The sequence below is a fragment of the Limulus polyphemus genome, unplaced genomic scaffold, assembly GCF_000517525.1.
Source record: "Limulus polyphemus unplaced genomic scaffold, Limulus_polyphemus-2.1.2 Scaffold631, whole genome shotgun sequence".
Lineage (NCBI taxonomy): Eukaryota > Metazoa > Arthropoda > Merostomata > Xiphosura > Limulidae > Limulus > Limulus polyphemus.
Window position 1 is genome coordinate 416,987 of NW_013666241.1, and position 6,115 is coordinate 423,101.

At 33.4% G+C, this 6,115-nt stretch overlaps 1 pseudogene; it reads left to right on the plus strand.

Moving 5' to 3' along the window:
- The window catches only part of LOC106459579, a 97,974-nt pseudogene that overhangs the window by 40,424 nt on the left and 51,435 nt on the right, over nt 1-6,115 (plus strand).

The window sequence follows — 6,115 nt, forward strand, 5'->3', positions numbered from 1 at the left end:
AGGAGGGAGCTTTCCAGTTACTCCTTAAAATATGTGGTTGCTTTAAACAGAAGCATATTCAAATTATAGCATTCCCATTCTACCACATATCTCTCAAGTCACCAATATTGCTCCAATAAAATGTTGATCTTTTGTCTGCTTAAATGTGGTCGTAGAAACTAACATCTATGTACAGTGGAAGATCTGTGGAATATTTATGAACTGGTATGGTCTAAGATTGACCTTTCCATCTTTGACAGAAGCTTGTTAGAGTAATATGTACTGTGTTTGGGTAGCAGAGTACAATCCTGGCCTTCAAACTAATTACAGGCGGCAATGGAGGAAGTAGTTTCAAGGGCATCACTGGATGTGGAACATTATTCCTTTAAAGTTTGATTAATCCTAACTATTAGGTAGTTTAGTTTTTCATATTTATTCTTTATAATAATTCCTAATAGTCTTTTGTGTTCTGTCGTAATCTTCAAAGGAATCGGTAAAAGTTGTGATTTTTCACATTCAATCTATGAGTGCTTATTGTTGGACTTCAGTTCATCCACTTAAGGTAGATGGCACAAAGTTTTGAACTGTTTATTTCTCTTTAATATTTCAAGTTGGAAAAACATTTAATAAATAAAAGAATATACATATACACATATGTGTGTGTGTGTGTGTGTGTGTATACATATGTATATATACATATTTGCAGTGTTTGAAATGGAAACTTTAGAGGTTCTAGTATGTAACTGTATTAGCCCTGCACACATTTAAAATATTATGTAAAAGTGTCGGTACACATGTTTAGTGTTCTGGTAAGTACCAGAATAGCATACCATTGTATACCAGCTTATTTTGGCCAATGTATATATAGGTAAATCATAGTTTGATGCAAAGCATTATTCAAACTTTATGATGGCATGTTCAGTAATAGAAAGGTACAATTATGATATTCTACAGAGTGAAGAAAGGGTTAGAACACTAGGAGAAAGACTGGAATTGAAAGAACGAAAGCTTTCTCAGTTTTCCATAAGAGCTGAAACATTACCAGTTAAAGAAACTAAACTTCAGCAACAAATGGAAAAATTGTCTCAGGTATGTTGAAACATATACAAGTTTCAGCTAACTGCAAGACTTAAACTATGACTATAGTAAAAATTTATATAATCCAGTTAGGAAATGTGCAGTATGACTCACAGTATGAGCCATTCAATACATTATGGCATAACTGAAAACATTAGTCACTCTAGACATAAACAGTATGACTAAATAAATACATGAGTCATCTAGTATGTGAACAGTATAGCTACAAATAAGCTTGAACATGCTTAGTGTTCTAACAAATATTAACCAGACGGAACATGTACATTTCGAATAATTAGAAATGGTTTGATTGTTATAAAGCACAAAACTACACAGTGGGGTATCTGTGCACTGTGCATAAAATCTGATTTTTATCATCATAAGCCTGCAGACTTACCACTAGCCACTGGAGGGCAAATTAGAAATTAGTTAGTCAGGACATGCCAAGTTGGCTGCAGACAGGACCATCTCAAAACATAAAACATTTTTGTAGTTTACATGGCTATAAACATGAATAACCAATTCGAACATGTCCCATATAGCTGCATACATTAACCAGTTAAGATGTGCATAGCTTAGCTACAGATATTAACCAATCAGAATATGCACAGTGTGGCTACAGACATAAGCTAATCAGTGCATGTATAGTATAGCTGTAGATATGATCTAGTCAGGGACATGTACAGTAGGACTAAGAAAAGTAGCTTCTCTTGACCTGTAAAATTTGTCTGTGGACAAGATCTATATCAGATACTGTATATATGGCTAATAGCTTGAAGGACCAGAGTTGTTTATAAAAGCAAGGTGATCCAACTGATGTGATATTACCTTCTAACATTGTATGTAAATATAAGCTGGCTTAAATGGTATAGTATTTAATGTATAACAGTGTGTTTTTACCAACTGACCTAAGTTGTGTACTACTTACTGTCTTAACAATATATGTTACCAGCTGGCCTAAGGTGTATAATACTTACTGTCTGACAAACATATATTATTACCAGCTGACATAAATGGTATAGTTGTGATATTTAGGTTTACTGCTATCTATCAGGTAGTTACAAGTTGCTGCAGAAATGAAAGTTCTGGAAATATTATGCAGAATATTAAAATGAACATGGACATCAAAGGAAAACAAATAACACCAGTGAACAAATAAAACAATACCTTTATTCATAATTAAGTAAAGTTTGTGTCTTTATACTTACTGGCTAGTGGTCTTCTTCTGCATTCATTCAAACTTGTAGCTTTGGTAAAGAGAATACTTTCTAAATATTTCCTCTAGGACAAGGGCAAAGGAAAGAACAATGTTATACTACACTTTTAAGTCTTATCAGGGTTTTAATGTGGCATCCTACAATCTTTAGATTACCTATATTGATAGACCTAACTCACAAGTAAAACTTATCAGTCACTTGTTTAAATTCCTCTTGTATCTATGCACAAACTCAACAAAAGTGTACAACAGTGAACTAACGAACTAAATAACTCACTGTCTGACTGGCCAACTGATTAATTCCCTCTAACTAACTACTCATCTGACTCACTCATGTTTTTATATTTCATAATCTTTGTTTTATCTAAGTCTCATGAAAATTCAAGTTATCACATCAAGGCATCATTACCTCATGTTAAACTTGCCATAGCAACAACACAAAACATCTAAATTAAAATCTAAAAAACATATCGTACAATATTGCCTCCTCCCTATAATGTGAAGTCCCTTGAACAATCCTAATACATAAAATTACATAATTAACATTCATGAATAGACATTACAATCATATCATTCATTAAGTGTGTTAAACAAAGTACAATCAAAATTCTGACTAATAAAACTAATTCTTCCATATTTTATTTGCTGTGTCTAAAGTGTCCATTTACCAAATATTTTTGGTGGTTTTCTTTTCTGTGGTTTATTTTATAAAGATGGGATGATTGGCCTCTTGTCCGTTCTTGTCATTTGCTGTCTTGTCACTGGGGAAGTTCTCATTGGGTAGATGGTTGAGTGAAGAGTGAATCCCCTGGTGGCTTTATGTCTGTTGATCCTCTGGAAGTGCTTTTGACAGGAAGTCAGGCTCTCCAACAGCTCACTTTTTGGTGAAGTCATCATTGAGGTTATGCAATTGTCTGTCCTGCTGTTGATGTCCTTCCAAAGATGAGATAATCAGAAGAGACAACTTTGTTATTGCTTGAAGTCCATCCTCTGGTGGGGTAATTGTCATATAATTCATAGAGATTTCCTGGTCATAGCCTGTGAAGCCATTTCAAACTTGTCTAACTTCACATCCATGTCTCCAAATGAAGTAATCTCTCAATATATATGCACTCATCCTCAATGTCAATTACCCATAAATCATGCAAGAAGCTTCCAACAGTGAGGTTGACTTCAAGCTTTCCTCTTGCTGGAACTTTATGTCCAATTTCTATTTGCCTCAATTTATCTTCTTTATTCATCCCTGGAGATAGTTTCCCACCTTTCATTGTCAAATCTGGTCTTACAATTATTGCTGTAGAACTAATATCAATGAACATACTGCAAGGCTTTCCCATTAATAAACTTGTTCACTCATGGACTGGTTTTTTTAAATGATATACTCTTTATTTCTAATGGGACACATGGAAAATTCTCATTCTCAAAATTTCATTTCTTCAGTTTAGTCCATGAGTATTGGATGTAATGTTTATGTTCTTTCATGCTTATGATAGTTTCCTTCTCCTGTCACCCTTTGTCTGACAATATCTGATACAACTGACTGGTGTGGTATCAACATATGATGGAACTGCCAATTTGACAATTGGCAAATGTATGTTATAAACTGACCTAAGTGGTAGAATACTTATTATTTAACAACATACAGTACAACTGATGATGGTACAGTACTTACTGTCTAACTGTATCTGATACTAGTGACTTGTGTGGTATTTACCGTATAACAGTATGCGATAAACTCAAGATAGTCACAAGATAGTCTAATTGATCTTGCAGGTAATGTGTAACACATCAGTATTGATGTTTAAAACAGCCACTGTGGTGAACCAATTTAACATTTGCACAAAATATTTTGAGTACATGCATGAAAAATTACTATTTCCACCATGCCTGGCTTCTGTGCTTTCACATCTCACTTCTGCTAGCTACTGGTTATGAGGCTTTACCATTGCTGTGGTATGACTTGTTGCAGGTCTCTTTCTAGATGGTCCTGGGTTCCAAGTGTAATCCATATTGCTTTGTTTCCAAGTTCATTAAGCACAAAGGATATCCCTTTCCTGAAAATTCTAAATTCTTAATCTGAATACATCTTTATGATGAGAGTATGTGAATATTTTGAGTTGGAAAGAGCTACTACATACTCTTCCCAAAAATGACAATCAATTTTTGATGGCATCACACTACCTGCAAAATGCCAAGCAATGTCAAAATGTAGTTCTGATACATGCCATTCCACTAAGACTTTATATCAGCTATGGTTTTCATGTGACTTGATTATTGCTTTATACAAAATTGTTGTAATATAAGTACTAACCTCTTTGTATTTCTATAGTTTAAGTTAATGATTATTTCTATAACTTCTTTGTTTATAATTCATAGGTCATTGAATACAAGCCTATAGCCAGGGGGGGTTCAGGGGGTGTGAATGACCTTCCCCCATTCCTGCCAGAGTTCCACTCGCTTATTAACATTTATTTTTCCTTTCTTTGATGATGGCCTCTCATTATATAATTGCTTTTGTAACACTGTGCATACATGCAGAAATAGCATTTTCACACTTACCAAAGGAAATTTACTAGAAATGTTTATTTGCAGTGATAATAAAGGAGCAATTACATATTTGAGAATTCTTTTTTGTCCCTGGGCACTAAAGTTACACATAAAACTAGTTCCAATTTGGACCTGGCTACAGGCTTGTGGATACCTCTGTTATTTATTGTCTAACATTTCTAAACATTTCATGCTGTTCCTAAGTTATTGAGCACATAAGCATTGGATTCATTAGACAGGAATCAAAGTTTTATGATGAATAAAAGTATGATAGCACCAGCAATAAACATTTGACACAGGTGAGAGAGCAATGGACATTTAATACATATTCCATCTTTAGCAAGCTGTATTAAACAAGATAAAATATCAGATAGAAAGGTTTTTAAATTTATCAGATCCCAACATTTTATGAAAGGTTTGTTTGTTGTTAAGTACAAAGCTACACAATGGTCCATCTATGCTGTGCCCATCACAGATATCCAAACCTAGTTTTTAGCATTAGAAGTCTACAGCTGTGCCACTGGAGGCATTTTATAAAAGGAATTAAAATACAAGGTAAAAGAATAAAATTAATTTTTAAAAACTAGAACAAGTACAGAGCTCAACAACTATTACAGTACTACAGTTTTTAGTGGAATTATACAAATTGTTCAAAATTTAACTGTAGCGAAGTTGCATTATTATTTAGAGTTGGGCATTTATTTATAATAGATGGATTCTCTTTAGTTAAAAAAAAACAATTATTTGATGATCCAGAGGAGATGAATTTGAGAGTTTCAATAAAAATGGGGTGGTTGCTTCTTTTACTATGTATGCAAGGTATGGAATATGTGTTTTCCGAAACACTCAAGTATTAAATATTTTTGTGTCTCACATGTGTCAAATATTTGCTGCTGTTGCCATTGTACTTTTATTCATTACTGAATACGTATATCTTTTAAACTGATGTTCTGATTACTCTTATTCCTCTGATTGTAAGTGAATACCTCTTGTAGAATTTTTTGTTTTAAATACTGAAAACCTTTTAAAATATATCTCATTTTAAATTACTGAATACACATGTTTATGTAGTATTAGGATACTTAATACTTCTCTTATTCCTCTAGTTCCAAGTAGCTGAATGTATTCGTTGTTTCTTTGCTATTAAGGTGCTGGATATTTCTCTTATTTATGTAACTATATAGAAATATTGAATAAAAGAATAAAAGAGGTCTAAAGAGGTTATACTTTCATTGTACAGGTCACTGGTTAGGCCACATTCGGAATATTGTGTTCAGTCTTGGGCTCCTTATCTTA